Source organism: Pleurodeles waltl, chromosome 8 (assembly GCF_031143425.1).
Source record: "Pleurodeles waltl isolate 20211129_DDA chromosome 8, aPleWal1.hap1.20221129, whole genome shotgun sequence".
Lineage (NCBI taxonomy): Eukaryota > Metazoa > Chordata > Amphibia > Caudata > Salamandridae > Pleurodeles > Pleurodeles waltl.
Window position 1 is genome coordinate 712726374 of NC_090447.1, and position 15109 is coordinate 712741482.

The window sequence follows — 15109 nt, forward strand, 5'->3', positions numbered from 1 at the left end:
AACCGCACGTGATGTCTCATCATGGTAGTGATGTTTCTTCAAGTGATGTTGGTGGGCGAGGAAGGATAACGATAAATCTATTATGGCAGTGCATAGTTATGTGAAAATTCGAAAACGACTTTCTCTTATGTCTTATGACATCTTTGTTTTGTATTTCAGGGTGCAATAAAATAAATAGTGGTTTATTTGCAATCACCCCGACAAATGTTTTGTTCACTTGCTGAAAGATCTGGCTTCTTACTTTACAAAGACGTTTTAACAAACCTGACTGCTCGAGAACTACCACCTCAGCTCTCCAGTGCTGTGGCAAAGATCACAAAACACTAACGACGTCCTGTGGTCAAGAACATCTCTTCATTCGTAGCTCGTGGTCAACAGGGTGAGAAAGCAGACTGGAAACTGTCGCTGCCAAGCCAAACGTAGATTGTTAAACCTTTACTATCTATTAAAGACAGCAACAACTTCCTATACTGTCAACAATTTTAGTTAATTTTAATTGCACGGCACCTTTACCCACAGCACTAAACAAAGTATCGACATTGGGATGAGGAATAACCCGAGTAAATCAAATTAGATCACATTACATTGAAAGACATCATGGGAAACAAGAAAAGGCACATTTCGTCTCATACAATGATTAGTAAATCGTCTTTACGTTTATTTTTTATACATTATCAAAATACTTAAAAGAATAATGTCAAGAGGGAAGGAGTTCCATAGCTTAGTCCCCAGCATCGTATAAAGCAAAACGAAGTGGAGCACATGGATGGGTAGAAGCTGAACGATGCCGACTGAATATTACAGATGACCAATGCAGAATACCTAAATATAATGCAAATTAAATTGAGTGTAAAGCCGGAGTAGAAAGGGAGCCAGCAAAGTGCAAACCATGTGTAATAATGTGCACCCTATAAGTCGACCTTAGGTCCATTTTAGGGATATTTTCCTTTGCTATGGAGGGCCCCAGTGCCTCTGCCAATTCCATCTACCTACAGCTCGCCGCAAATCCTTCTGGTTCCAACCAGGTGCCCATTGTGGTACAGTAATTAATTGGCTGGCATGAGAGCTCTTTTTAGTGTTACCCCTTGGCACTCTGAATTCCAGGAGGGTAGATGATGATCGCTTTCTTGTGAGAATACCTACCACGCAGAGGGCTTGCTTTGATTCATTTATCCCTAGAGCAAGCATGATCAAGAAATTCTAGAAGTTGAGGACCCATATTGGAAGGGCACAGTCAGCTCTTCAAGACAGCATTGGTCGCCTTCCAGGAGAAACTGATGCAGACTAGGATAGTTCCCTTGGTTAGAAGGATTATCAAGGCTCACTTAGAAGAGTTACAGGGGAGGTTAATGGGATAAAACATTAATCTGTGATTCAATTCTCTCGTTAGATGACCCGTTGACAGCACCAGAACACTTCACCAGTATAGGGTTCTTCTTAATGTGAGCTGGGACGACATTCATCCAAGCAGTCCTTCCTTGTGGGTGCTGTCTTGCCTGGCAACCAATGCATATGGAGCCCTGAAGACTCAGTCTTGTGTTCAAGATAAGGTACCTGCTCTGCTCCTGGTTAGTAGGCCTTCCTTACAGTGCCACCTAAAACCGAACCTCTTGGTTGAGGGGATCCTCTATGGAATTTTGGTGGAATGACTGCCATTTCAGCCTTTCAGTTGGAAAACTCTGGAGTCCATTGACCTCATCACTCAGAATTTACTCTCATGCAATCTGCCCTACAATCAGAGCCTGAATCCAGGAGTACATCGTTCAGAAACCATAAGAACGTTTCATTTCTCCTCTGTCAGGCAGGGATCATTTAATCTTTTCCTCAGAAGTGAATGGCCATCTCCCATGGCAGGGTTCCTCAGACCCCCAGAGGCTGTTGCATTTGTCCAGAGCATTATTTCGAAGCTCTGGTTTCATTTTGCCTTCCGTCGTGGATCCTTGCCTACTACAGGGATCCTCTGAGTAATGACATAATTACACCATGTGGTTGGCAGATTGACCATCCTACCATCTGTGGCCCTCTAATCTTTCAGGCTGCCATTTATTTATGCTTGGCGTCCAGGATGCTGCACCATCACCACAAACTACTATGCAGTCCTTCATCGGCATCACTTGTCACTGCAAGGGGCTGTTTTTATAACGACTGCATCCGCCTCCAGTGACAGAATGATCTATACCAATGGACCAAACAGTACACCCAGTAGGCATGTTGATAAGTAAAACTGTGTTTCTTAGGCCCTGGTGTTGACTGTGAACCGTTACCCTGCCTATTTGCTCTTAGGATAGTGAATAAGGAGTGTTTGGTTATGGTTGAAATGTGCAATGTTTATCTATTGATCAAGAGTATTGCTTAAAAGGAATATTGCACTGCCAGGATCGTTTCCATCTCGTGTTACAGCTGCCACACCAGATCTATCTTTTTGCCCTCTGCTTGAGCCACAGAGGCCTTGAACCCTAGGTAAGGCACACTACACATACAACTAATACCAGGATAGGGAGCCCCACGCGTAATTCCATTACACACTTTTTGGCGCCCATGTCCTGTTTCATACTCAAAACTCAAACCTCTAATACGTATGTACAAATAGGCCAAATGCTTGAGATCACATGGTGTATTTTTGAGTGTTAGTCCTATGCAGACGATATGCAGCTGTGTGTCAGAGTTTCAAGCCCCAACCACAATTTTGAAACCTCTATATGCTATGTGTTGAAGTTTGAAACCAGCTCTCCAGAACTTAATGGCTCCAAAATGGAAGCCATATTTTTGCTTAAAGGGCCGGTTTAAATTTCAGGTTATGAGTTTGTCTTCAATTTTCGACCTTTCTTTTGCCCTGGCCAACATTTTTTGATTTTTGAGTCTGGTATTAACCCCCAAAACTCAAGTCAGAGCTGTTTTAAGCAACTATTTTCCAGCTCTATAATCTAAAAATGATTCACCCACATCCACTTTCAAACACGCAAATACCGTCTTCTGCATATGCTTGCCTACATTATGCAACCACACTTCAAATACGTTTAGTAAGATTGAAGGGGAATTGATGGCAACAAACACCTAGGCTGCCACCAGAAAATGACGGGCTTTATCGAGATGGAAAATGGCAAAGACCAGTGGAAGAAGCAAAAAGAGAATTTTAATGATGGAGGGAGGTCACCCAATTATGATTCAGTAGCAGAAAGGCAGGCAGAAAGAAGTGCATGAAGGACATCAGTAAATACAATTAATTAATATGTGCATGTCCTCGACACAGAAATGCATATGTGAAAGACAACGACAACCAAATGCAACAGACACAGAAACAGACAGCAAAGGCAGCGCTGAAAAAGGTGAGATTCTCTCGTATTTTCTTTTTACTGTGCCCCCTTGCAATTATTTCTGCTCGGGGAGGGCATCAGAACTAACATACTCAAGCATGGATCATTTAAACTAGTCTCCATGGACTTTGCTTATATTGAAGGAAGCCCCACCCCATCTGCCCACCTAAGGAAGAGGAAATACCACTTAGAACCCAGGATTTTCTGGCACATTTCTGTTGCAAAAAAATGGGCCGAAATCACATGTCCATAAGTGAGAGAGGTACCATTAGATAGAGGAGACTATCCAATTTCCAATAAAACCCCTCCTGAATGGATTCCTACTGAGAATCACATAATCAATGGGACCCTGAAGCGAAAACTCTTCTGCCAGTTCCAAGGCAACCCAGAAAGAGAAGAGAGAATCCAACACAGTGCACAACTTTCTCACGGTCACATTCTATACCGTGATCTGAGTGGCCTATCTGAAAAGGGTTTAATCCCCCATAAATCATCTCAAGATAGAATTGTTTCAATTTAAATAAAGGAATGGACAAAGGAAGAATTTCTATAGGATGGATGGGGACCAGGATCCCGAATGAGACACTGTGGATCAAAGGTGTGTTAGAATGGGGAGTAGCGGAGGAACAGCACATGAGACTATCCAGCACAGATGATAAGATCACAGATCATTTGGTAGCTTGTGGGGCAATGTTAGACTTCTTTAATGAACTGGATATGATGGAATCGGATACTGAATAGAATAGTTACAGAGATGGAACATTCTACAACACATGTATAGATAACAGAAATGACATGACTGGCGACGACAACACCAAAATGATTGTTGTTGTATGTGGTCTCTATGTAGGCCAGCTCGGAGGTCAGCAGTGTTGTCGTAGTACAGACCAAATCACATGTACACTGCTGACCTCCGAGTTGGGGGTAGGAGTCAACTGGATACTCCCACTTCATACATTGCACCAACTGTTATGACCTTTTGTTCACCTTGTATTTCAGAAAATGCATAAATAAAGGTATTAAAAAAAAATAAAGGAATGGGACTGTGGAGTTATGGGTCTTGGCTTAATGTAAATATGGGCGTATATCCTGCATATCGACTCCAGAATATCCATGGTGTTTCATATTAGGGTCAAACTCATGAATAGAAACATCTTTTTTCTTACAATATTATTTAAGTTAAAAAAACAATTGTCGTGTTTAACAGCTTTTTTGTATAGTATTTATTTAGATTTTTTGTTAAAATTATATTGTTAGTAGTAATATCAAATACATTATAAAAATGTTAACTTTTAATACGTTTTGTTTTTGGGTGTATTGCGCTATGGAGGGTATTGTTTTTATTAAAAATCTTATTATTCATTTTAGTTGCTCTTGTTAATTATTAAGATATGTAATTATTGTATTAATTATTCTTTGTTCACTAGGTTGTAGGCTGTATTGAGAAATAGAGTGGTTCTTTATAAATAAATAAAAAATACATTTTTCCAATAAGATTTGAGAATAGTGATTTAAAATAAATGTAAATATTCAAAAAACTATTTTGCATCTATATTTACAAGAATGTAAATTAATTATAATTAAACTGTTGTGTTAAATATGTTTACGATTTTTAACATTTATAGTAATTACATTTTTTAATTAAATATTGATTTAATTTTAATCAATTGAAATGATTTTTTTTCAAATGCATTTAAAATGTATTAAAATGGAAGTTCTGCGCACAGAGGAATACATTGCAGACCTGGGTATGAAGGTGGTCACTGGCTCCTCAGAATATGACATCCAGATGTCTAAGGTGCAAGCGCAAGTCAGGCATACCCCCTGAATCAATCATTTTAGTGCATCCAAGCTGAGGGCTTTCCTGACAGCCAGCTGCCGGGTACTTGGCCATGAGAACTGATTAGCCATAGCACCCATGGAGAATAGATTCTATTTTAATATTACTTGTAATTTATCAATGTGTGTGTAGGATTCGATGTATAATGTTCAAAATAAAGGTTTGAAAATATTTTTTTTAATTACTTGTTTTTTTGTCTGTCACGTTTTACAGGATAAAGCACCCAACTGCACACTGTACGCAGTGGAGAATGCTACCCATGTTACCCACATTGGCAGGCCCCTCAGTGTCTCACATAGTAAGCTCTACTTAAATGTTACAAGGCAGTTAGTTGTGGTGCCCTCAAATATGTGCATTCTACAGTTTGTTCCAAAGTATGTTTTACAGGAGTAAGAATACAAAGCATGCCTCCTCCCCCAAAATATTTGCATTTACCACAATTTGTGTTGGATTGGAGTAATCAAAATATATGTGTACCCTACCCTACAGCAAATAATCAAATGCTTGTTGGACTTGCATTATAATAACATATTTGCACTTAACCCAACATTTGTAAGACTGTTGCTAGGATGGGAAATATGCCCTTGCCAATTGTATGCTTTCAGTACTGGACTTATAATACTAAATATGCCCCTAAATGTTATGTACTGACCCCACTGTTTGTGTTTGTAGGACTGTAGTTATAATTTTAAGTATGCAACCCCCAAATATATGCACTTACTCCAATGTCTGTAGGAGCAGGAATAGTCACTGTAACTCATGAGAAAATGATTTTAGGTAATGATTTGAGTTGCACATATTGTTTTAACTTTGTTTTGGTTTTCTTTGTTGGTGTGTGATTTAAAAAAAGGATATTTATATTTATGCCATCTATTTATTTTTATTTTAAAAACTGAGAAACTGTAAAATATTATTATAATTATTTCGTTTGGTTTGGGTATATTTATAGTTATACAATTTTAGTTAAATGTATTAAAACTTGCTGTTTATTTTTATTAACTTCTAGAAACATTTATTTTTGTGAAATAAGGATCTATAATTCATTTGACAAAATATTTGATTATAGGTACTTTTTTTTATAAAGTCTAATAACTTTTTTAGATAAAGTCATTTTTTTTATAACTGAATACTTTTTACAATTATATTATTTTGTAATAATGTAATTTTGTATTACATTTTATATAATATATATATATATATATATATATATATATATATATATATATATATATACGTCTCTAGTAGGTAGTACTAGTTAGGACCTAGTTTCCATAGGAAAAGTGGTTTTTTTTTACAATAACTTTGACTCCATTTGGCGTATCTTCACAACATTTGCAAAACCAGTACAACAGTCAGTTCAGCTGCTGTGTTAAAAGTTTCAGGGTGATTTGTTTAGCGGGAGCCGAGAAAAAGGGGATCCTAAAATGCATTTCCGCACGCATTTTCCCTCAGGGTCTTTAAACATGACTACAGCCCAAACCGCTGAACGGAATTACACCAAATTTGGCAGGAAGCTTGATCTTGGTGCACAGATCGTGATTTTTTATTATTTGGTGTAAATCCATTCAGTAGCTTTGGAATTATTAAAGGAAAAAGAGATGTAGATATCTGGACATAGCCTAAGCATAAACCTCATGGTGAGATCGGATTGGCTGTTAGTACATCCACCGAAAAGTGCTGCGCCATCTCAGGACAAATATACATGATAGGCCCCTCTGAAATGCATTGTAGTGACTGGCACATTTGGAGAGTCACAAAAAGGTGAATGTATGCAGGGTGATAACAGATTTTAGTTAAAATATAAATCATTTTTTGATGGTACCAATCTAATTTTAGGAATTGTGGTGTGTTGTACGGTGATTTCTTCTGCTAGGATTTCATGAATCATGTTTGATAGAAAAAAGTTTTTTCATGGTTTTCCCATGGGGGACTTGGGGACAGCCAACCACCGAGAGGTCTGGCCCCAGGTTTGTTTGGAAAATGGAGCAGACTAGTGCTGCCTCCTTGGGCTCTTGTGCTGCATTGGGCTATGCTTGGGCTGGCAGGTATATAGTTGGCCATTTAGTTGGGTGAGCCACCATTTTAGAATAAGTGTTCCGGTGGCTGGCTGTAGTGTAGGAACTGTTTTTTCTAAAATAATTTAAAGGTAGAGTGAGGTTTAATACTGCCTTAATAGGCTTATTTAGCTCTGCAGTGACAGGGAATAATGAAGAGGAGGTACTGTACTAACCACAATGGCCTCGATAGGTGATGATCAGGTAGCACAGGCTGTAGAGTTGCTGTGGAAGGCTGGGGGCCTTGATCTGCTGGGCAGGAGCGCCAGGGAGGTAGGCCGTCCGACGAGGAGGGTGTTGGCAGTGCAGGCATGTGCACAGCTGCGCCGCCATTTTGCCATACAGAGGGAGCATAGATTGGCCTCGACAATGCGGACCAAAAGGCGGGGAGGGTCCATCGGGAGTGTTGGTCGAGACATGCAAGGCCTCCATAGGTCTCAGGGAGCCTCAGGGGAGCGACGGGAGACCTTGGGGGCAGGGCTTCATTTTGCAGGTACATCTGGGCCAAAAATGAACCAGAAAGTGGCGAGCAGCGCCAACAGTGCGCTGCTCACCTAACAGAAGTCAATGCAGGACTGGTGGGGCAAGTGGGCCAGCGATAATGTGAGGAATAGGACCCCCAGGGGCAGAGTAATGGTGGGGGCACCCAAGAGGGTGGTCAGGGGAGGGCTGGGAAAACGGATAGTTGGGGGGAGGGAGAGGAGGGTACCCTGCAGGCTGATATGGTGGAGAGCAGGCAGGTGGGGGCAATAAGTTAAGGGTCAGGGAGGATAAAAGTACAGGTGAGGAGGACCTGCAAGGGGATAGGGAGGAGGCAGCAGAGCAGGGAGGGGAAAGCATGTTGCAGAGGGAGGAATGCTGAGAGAGGGTGCCCGGGGGGAGGCAAAGGAACAGTTGTCCACCAATATTCTACAAATGCCCTGGGTTACACATTTGAGAGGGTTGGTGAAGGAACACTCACAGGATTGGGCGTGGCTAAAAGCCCACAGAGAGATTACAACAGAGGCTGGAGCTCAACCCTAAAAACACAAAATAGAAACTGATGAGTTACTCACGCCTAATAGCAGCAAAGAACGAAATTCCTAGCATTTTACTAAATCCGTAGACGTTGGCCTTCCAGTTAATTATATACACCGGCAGCCAGAATGCTTGGTGAAAATTATGTATATTGGCTGCTTTTTAACAACAAAAAACACAATTCACATACTTGGGCCCCTCCACTGATCCATAATGTGCCCTGCAGTGTCCACTCATATTTGAGCAAATTCTCACTTTTCTGCCAACAAACCTTCCCCGTAGAGTCACCAAAATGAAAACAGCTTAATTCATCGGCTATTTAGCTTGTGTTTGTCAGTAGCATCAACCCCTAAATATAGAACGTTAACTCAGGAAAGGTTCCTACAGTCTTGAATCACACATGACGATTCAGTTTTGAGGAGGTTAATTTCGCCTATGACTACGTAAGAGATCAACCAGGCAACATTGTTCCATCACTGATGGTACTTATGACCAGAAGTCTCCACCAACGCCTGGCTGCAGAGAAAATGAATGCAAGGCACAGCTCTGCAATTAATGGAGCATGGGAGATTGACTTGATTATCATATCTCAGATCATAAATCAATCTGAGACTTCTTCAAGCTGTAATTTAACTGAATATTAGGGAGATCCGAGCTCCAACCTTTACAGTTTCGCAGAACTATTTTAGATTGCAGGACACCAATTTCTAGTATGCCTGTCTCTGCGAGCTGAAAAGGAATTTCACCACTGCTCTTTTGCAGTCCTTGGACAGTGTTGCTAGTACCCAAAATTATTGCCATGCAACTGTGGCACTCACCATTAAAGCTGTGCTCTTCGAGAATATTAACCAGCCGAACATCATCCTGTGAACTGTTTCAACAATTAGATACAAACCAAGATGTTGCCAGCTGAACTCTTCCTGTAGCTCTGGTGCAAAAAGGTGAGTTTATTTCAAGCATTTCTCTAATCTGGAACTAAAAACGTTGCAGACATGCTTTCACTGTTGCTGTGCCACAGTTTCACTGGAGGAATGTTGTCACTAGTAGCAAATGCACTCATGGGGTCGCAGAGCACACTATCACCTGCCTTTGGACGTGTGGAGCATTGTGCAGGTGTCTAATCACATGTATTTCACTGCACTTCATGCAATTTTTTAGTGCACTTATACTCAAAACGAACATCACTTGTCCTCTGAAGTATAGTACTCTTCAGCTTTTCTGTTTTCAGCATGGATAAGTCACACACCGATGTGAATATTTTTATAAAGTTAAATTACATAAAAAGTGACTTTAGTTGCTGTTTTGTTGCATCAGAGAAAGTTCGTTAGATAGTCCATACTATGCCAGATGGCAAGTAATTTCATGTACCCTGTTTTGCACATTACCTGAACCTCATTGTGCAGGACTCCAGGAGAAACAAAACAGAGCTTGTTTTAAAAAAAACAAGGGTGATCATACTGTGTAAAACCTAGCGAGATCCCACTGTGTAGGAAATAAAAAGAAAAAGTAGTCCAGAAACCATGCTGAAAACCCAGAGCCTTGTATGTTTTCAGTAGTTGGCCGGTGAGCTCGAGGAGGGTCAAACACCAGAAAAGGCATGACGTCTGCATGTCTTTCACTTATGAAATCAAGCTAATTTGTAATAAGGCAAGCCCACAAACTAATGAAAGTGATGGCCGTGGTTATAAGCCCATAGAGAGATTACAAGAGAGGCCAGCGGCTTGTGTCCTCGACCCTAACTAGGCGGAAGACAAATAAAGAGATGAAGACTTTCTGCAGGAGGAATAAGGTAGGCAGAATAGAACACAGGGATTTATTTGATGAGGCAGTGGAGTTTTTTTGAATGGATGGGATACACCTAGCATTCGTGGGAATGGAATTGTACCTCCTGCTCATTCGGGAAATGGTGACACAGACGTTGAACATACCCTGGGAGGCGAAACGTAGATGAGGATAGCTACAGGCTCCTTATCCCCTTCAGGAAGAGGATCGTGAAAAGGTGGGGAGTGGGGGGGCAGAAAAAGGGGATGCAAAGCTTCACTTTTTCTGGATGATGGTTTTTGGCAGGGAAGTTGGCATAGGTTAGCCAAGTTTATTGTTGTTGGCAGCGGCGATCCAAATGGAAAGGGCAGGCAGGAGCATACCTGGGTGAGGCAGACAGTTTAAGGTTCACTAAAAAGTTTAATCAGGCCCCCTGCACCTGTTCTCTATCAGCCTTTTAATGGCAGTAAAACCTCCATGAGAAGGCTGGCGGAGAATGAGGTCATAATCAGCAGGGAGGCGTGGCATGCAGCGCCACCCTGGCTGATTGTGATCCCTGCCACCACCAGGCTATCGGGATCATGGATCCCAGGGTGCTGGCGGTCTAACTGCCAGGGTCTTAATGTGGCGGTCGGACTGCCATGGCAACGGCTGTCCTGGCCACCAGCCTTATAATGAGGCCCTGTGTCTTCACCTGCATTTAGAAAGAACTTCACTACAAAATGAACACCACAGTACTTTAGAGAAACAGGCAATATTTATCTAAATCAAACAAGACCAGAACGATAAAAATCCAACATACACAAGTCAAGATATGATTTTTTTTTTTAAAAAGAGTCTTACTCCACAGAAAACATTAGAAACATTGTTGTTACACAAAGTACCTGGTTTGCGTCAGAAATAAAGCCTCACAGAAAAAAAGCCTGCATCGGAAAAGTCAGCGATGTGTCGAGTCCCTACTTGCAAGTGAGGCCATGTGTAGTTTCTTCTCCGGTCGGGTAGTCGATGCGTCCTTTTTCTCTCCCGCAAGAAAGCTATGCATCGATTTCTGGTGGGGCACCTCGGATCCACACAGGTTCACAATGATGTTGACGCCCATCGACGATGCATGTGAAAACCGGCCTCATGGTGATGAAAAAACTGCGCTACAAGGGGTTGCGTTGTTTTTACTGCCACATTGCAGGTAGTGCATCAAAATTTTCCCCACATGGCCTCCTGCTCATGGATTTTAGCCTTTTCTACCAGCTTCACCTTTCAAGGGCCCAGGGACTGGATAGGGCACCACTTGGCAGGGCAGGAGTCTCAGCAGAGAGTCCAAGTGCTGGCAGAGGAAGTCTTTGATGGCCCTGAGACTTCAAAACAGGAGACAAGCTCAATCCAAGCCCTTAGAGATTCTTCACAAGCAGGAACATGCCACAAAGTCCAGTCTTGGACCTCTTTCAGGCAGAAGCAGCAACTGCAGGCCAACCCAGCAAAGCACAGTCACCGGCAAAGGGGCAGTACTTCTTCTCCAGCTGTTCTCCTTGGCAGAGTTTCCTCTTGGTTCCAGAAGTAATCTGAAAATCTGGGGTTTTGGGTCTACTACTTATACCCCTTTCTGCCTTTGAAGCAGGCAAACTTCAAAGGAAAGTCTCTATTGTTCACAAGATCATGTCTTCCCCAGGCCCGGCTCCAGACTCACAATAGGGGATGGGACACTGCACTGTGTGAGGGCATGCACATCCCACTCAGGTGTTAGTGACGACTTCTCCCTCCACTCTAACCCAGATGGCCCATTGGGATATGCAAGCTACAACCCAGCTCCCTTTGTGTCTCTATCTAGTGGAGATTCACAAACAGTCCAACTGTCAGTCTGACACAGACAGGGAATATACAAGCAGGCAGAGTCACGGAATGGTTTAAGCAGAAAATGTCAATTTTCTAAAAGTGGCCTTTTCAAACTGACAATCTCAAAAACAGCTTTACCAAAACATGTATTTTTAAATTGGGAGTTCAGGGACCCCAAACTCCAAACCTCTATCTGCTCCCAAAGGGAAACTACAGGTAAAATATATTTAAAGGGAGCTCCCATGTTAACCTATGAGAGAGATAGGCCTTGCAACACTGAAATAAAATTTGGCAGTATTTCACTGTTAGGACACGTAACACACATCAGTACATATCCCACCTTTAACATACACTGCACCCTGCCCGTGGGTCTACCTAGGGCCTACCCTAGGGGTGCCTTACATGTATAAAAAGGGAAGGTTTGGGCCTGGCAAGTGGTTACACTTGGCAGGTCGAATTGGCAGTTTAAAACTGCACACACAGACACTGCAGTGGCAGGTCTGAGCCATGTTTACAGAGCTACACATGAGGGAGGCACAATAAGCGCTAAAGCCGCACTAGTAGCATTTGATTTACAGGCCCAGGGCACCTCTAGTGCACTCTACTAGGGACTTACTAGTAAATCAAATATACCAATCATGGAAAAGCCAATTACCAATACAATTTACACAGTAAGCAAATGCACTTTAGCACTGGTTAGCAGTGGGAAAGTGCCCAGAGCCCTAAAGCCAACAACAAATGGTCAGAAAAAATAGGAGGAAGGAAGCAACATTTTTAGGTATGACCCTGCAAAAAAGGTCAGGTCCAACAAGTCCAATAGTGAAATGAAGACAAAAGGATGTAACCTTTTTCTTTTAAATAAAGGCGTCCATGTTAACCAATTAGAATAGATTCCCGGGCATTTCGCAGGCATCTGGCAAGACCGTAAGAATCAAATACTTCCTTTATATCTTCTATTGCACAATGCACAATTAATTTTGTACCTTAAACAACATATTGAATGTTCCATTGTTGTTGAAAATGAAACGAAAACACTGCAATTAACTTAATTCTAAACACACTATATTGCAAGTGGGGCATGAGAGCCAAACAGTAAGTGCAGCCCTCTTGGTGCCCATGCTGGGGATTCTGTGTACGGCTCTCAAAAGCTTCCCACGAGATCCATCGCTTTAAAAAAATAAAGAAAATCCAACCACCTTTTATTCATACACTATTATACATAGAAATAGTAACTGAAAACATGATAAAGAACCATACAGAATAGATAACAATAACATTTAGGAGTTTATGTTCTCACAAGGCTTGCTTGTGAGATCTCTTGTTATCTGAGTTGCAATAACTGAACAAATAAATAATTTCTATTATATATTTAACTGTTTAATACTCAACTGTCAACCAGCAGTCAGGGCAAAAAGGGCTATATCACAAAATGTCTATCCCAAAAAAGGCACATGGCACAAACATGACTGCTCCTGCTCCCCATTGTTGTTGCATTATCCCTGAAATCTGTGGTGTGCTTTGGCTAGGAGACTCCGGTGGGGTGGAAGCTTTGATAACAGTATTTCCTTCTTTCCGAATGACATCCTTCTGCACCCATCCCACCCAGATATACCTGTTGTGTGCAATATATTTTCAGGACATATGGTATGTTAGCAGGGTTCAGAATTAGTTCTACCATGTCAGTATTATTTCCACTGACTTGGTATATCAATGGCACACCATTGACACTACACATCTAGAAGCAGACATTTATGTATCTGGTTATAGAGATTAAAAAGGACCAAGAGAGGGATAATTTACATGCTTGTAACATGAGTGGGCATCTAACAATGAATACATGATTTATTGCATGAAGCTCCTGCTGTCCCTTTTGCAAGAGCAGTACTCTTTAAAATACTCACACTGCTTCAACATATTCTTGCAATACTTCTCTGGGAGGGTGTGATCCTAAAAACACTTGGTTACCCTTAGTAGATGTATTTATAAGGGGCGTTTTGCTTTCCTATGTCTGCAAATATTGGGACCCTTGCTTATTACATTAGGCGTTTTTGAGCATTTGCTGCTCAGATTTAAAATCCTTAAACACAGAAAGATATGCTATTGGTGGTCCTGGCTACACGCACATGGTATACACAGGGAGAATCCTGGGAAATTGCTTGAATTAATGCTTTGGTGGTGAGGACTTGTGTGGCCAATGCCTTGTCAGCCTGGAAGAGCACAATTGCACAAGGTCCCTATGATTGAACTACTGGAGAGATTCACGGCCTGAAACTTAATTGGTCTGACAAAGTTGGTAAACGTTTGGGCCCCAAAGGGCATTTAGGGCCATATTACGAGTTTGACGGTCCGAGGACTGCCAAACCCACAATGGCGGTCGGACTACCACACTCCTGGCAGTCCAACCAACAGATTACAACCCTGGCAGTTGGACTGCCAGGGGTCTGCTTCCTCTGCCAGGATAATGGATCCCAGCAGGGTGGTAGTGGTCGGGCTTGTAACCAGCCATTGCAGAGCTAAACTCAGTACCACCTGGCTGATTACAACCCGATTTTCTGCCAGCCTTTTCATGGTGGGGACCCTGACATGAAAAGGCTGACAAAAAGCCAGAGCCGGGAGCCACAGGAGGGCCCCTGCACTGCCCATGCCCAAGGAAATGGGCCCCCTGTCCAGCACCATTGGAATGCACACTGTCTGCAGACAGTGTGCGTTCCGATGGTGTTTGGAGCCCCCTGTGCTGCGGCGTTGGCCGCGACCAATGCCGCTGCACAGTTTCCACTAGGCCACGGTCAGCCCATTGAAACCTTGTAATGGGTCTTGTGGGGAGACCACCAGCTCCGCCACTGTCTTCATACCGCAAGTCTGGTGGTTGACTGTTTCAACCGACAGCTTGTAATGAGGTCCTAAGTCCTTTCAACAACAATGTCTGAGAGATATTCCTAATTAATAAATAATGTCTCCTAGCATAATTAATATTTTGAATTAAAAAATGAATTCACTGCACTCTACAGAACCATATATTCCTGGGTTTGGCAAACTAGGCCTAAACTAGGCCCCACTCCATCTTGTAGATCTTTATGTCCATGTTTTATTTCTCATCTCATCGCACATAGCAAATGTGCCCTGTCAAGAAGCTTTGTGCTTACATGCTGTTATCAATGCAGTCCGAAGGAACCTTTACTTCCAAATGTAACTGTTAAAAATCTTTCCTGTCTATGTTTTAAAACATTTCATTATCTGAGCCTGCCAATGTTTTGTGTCTAACTCTATTTGTACTGTCACATCCGATGACATTAGGC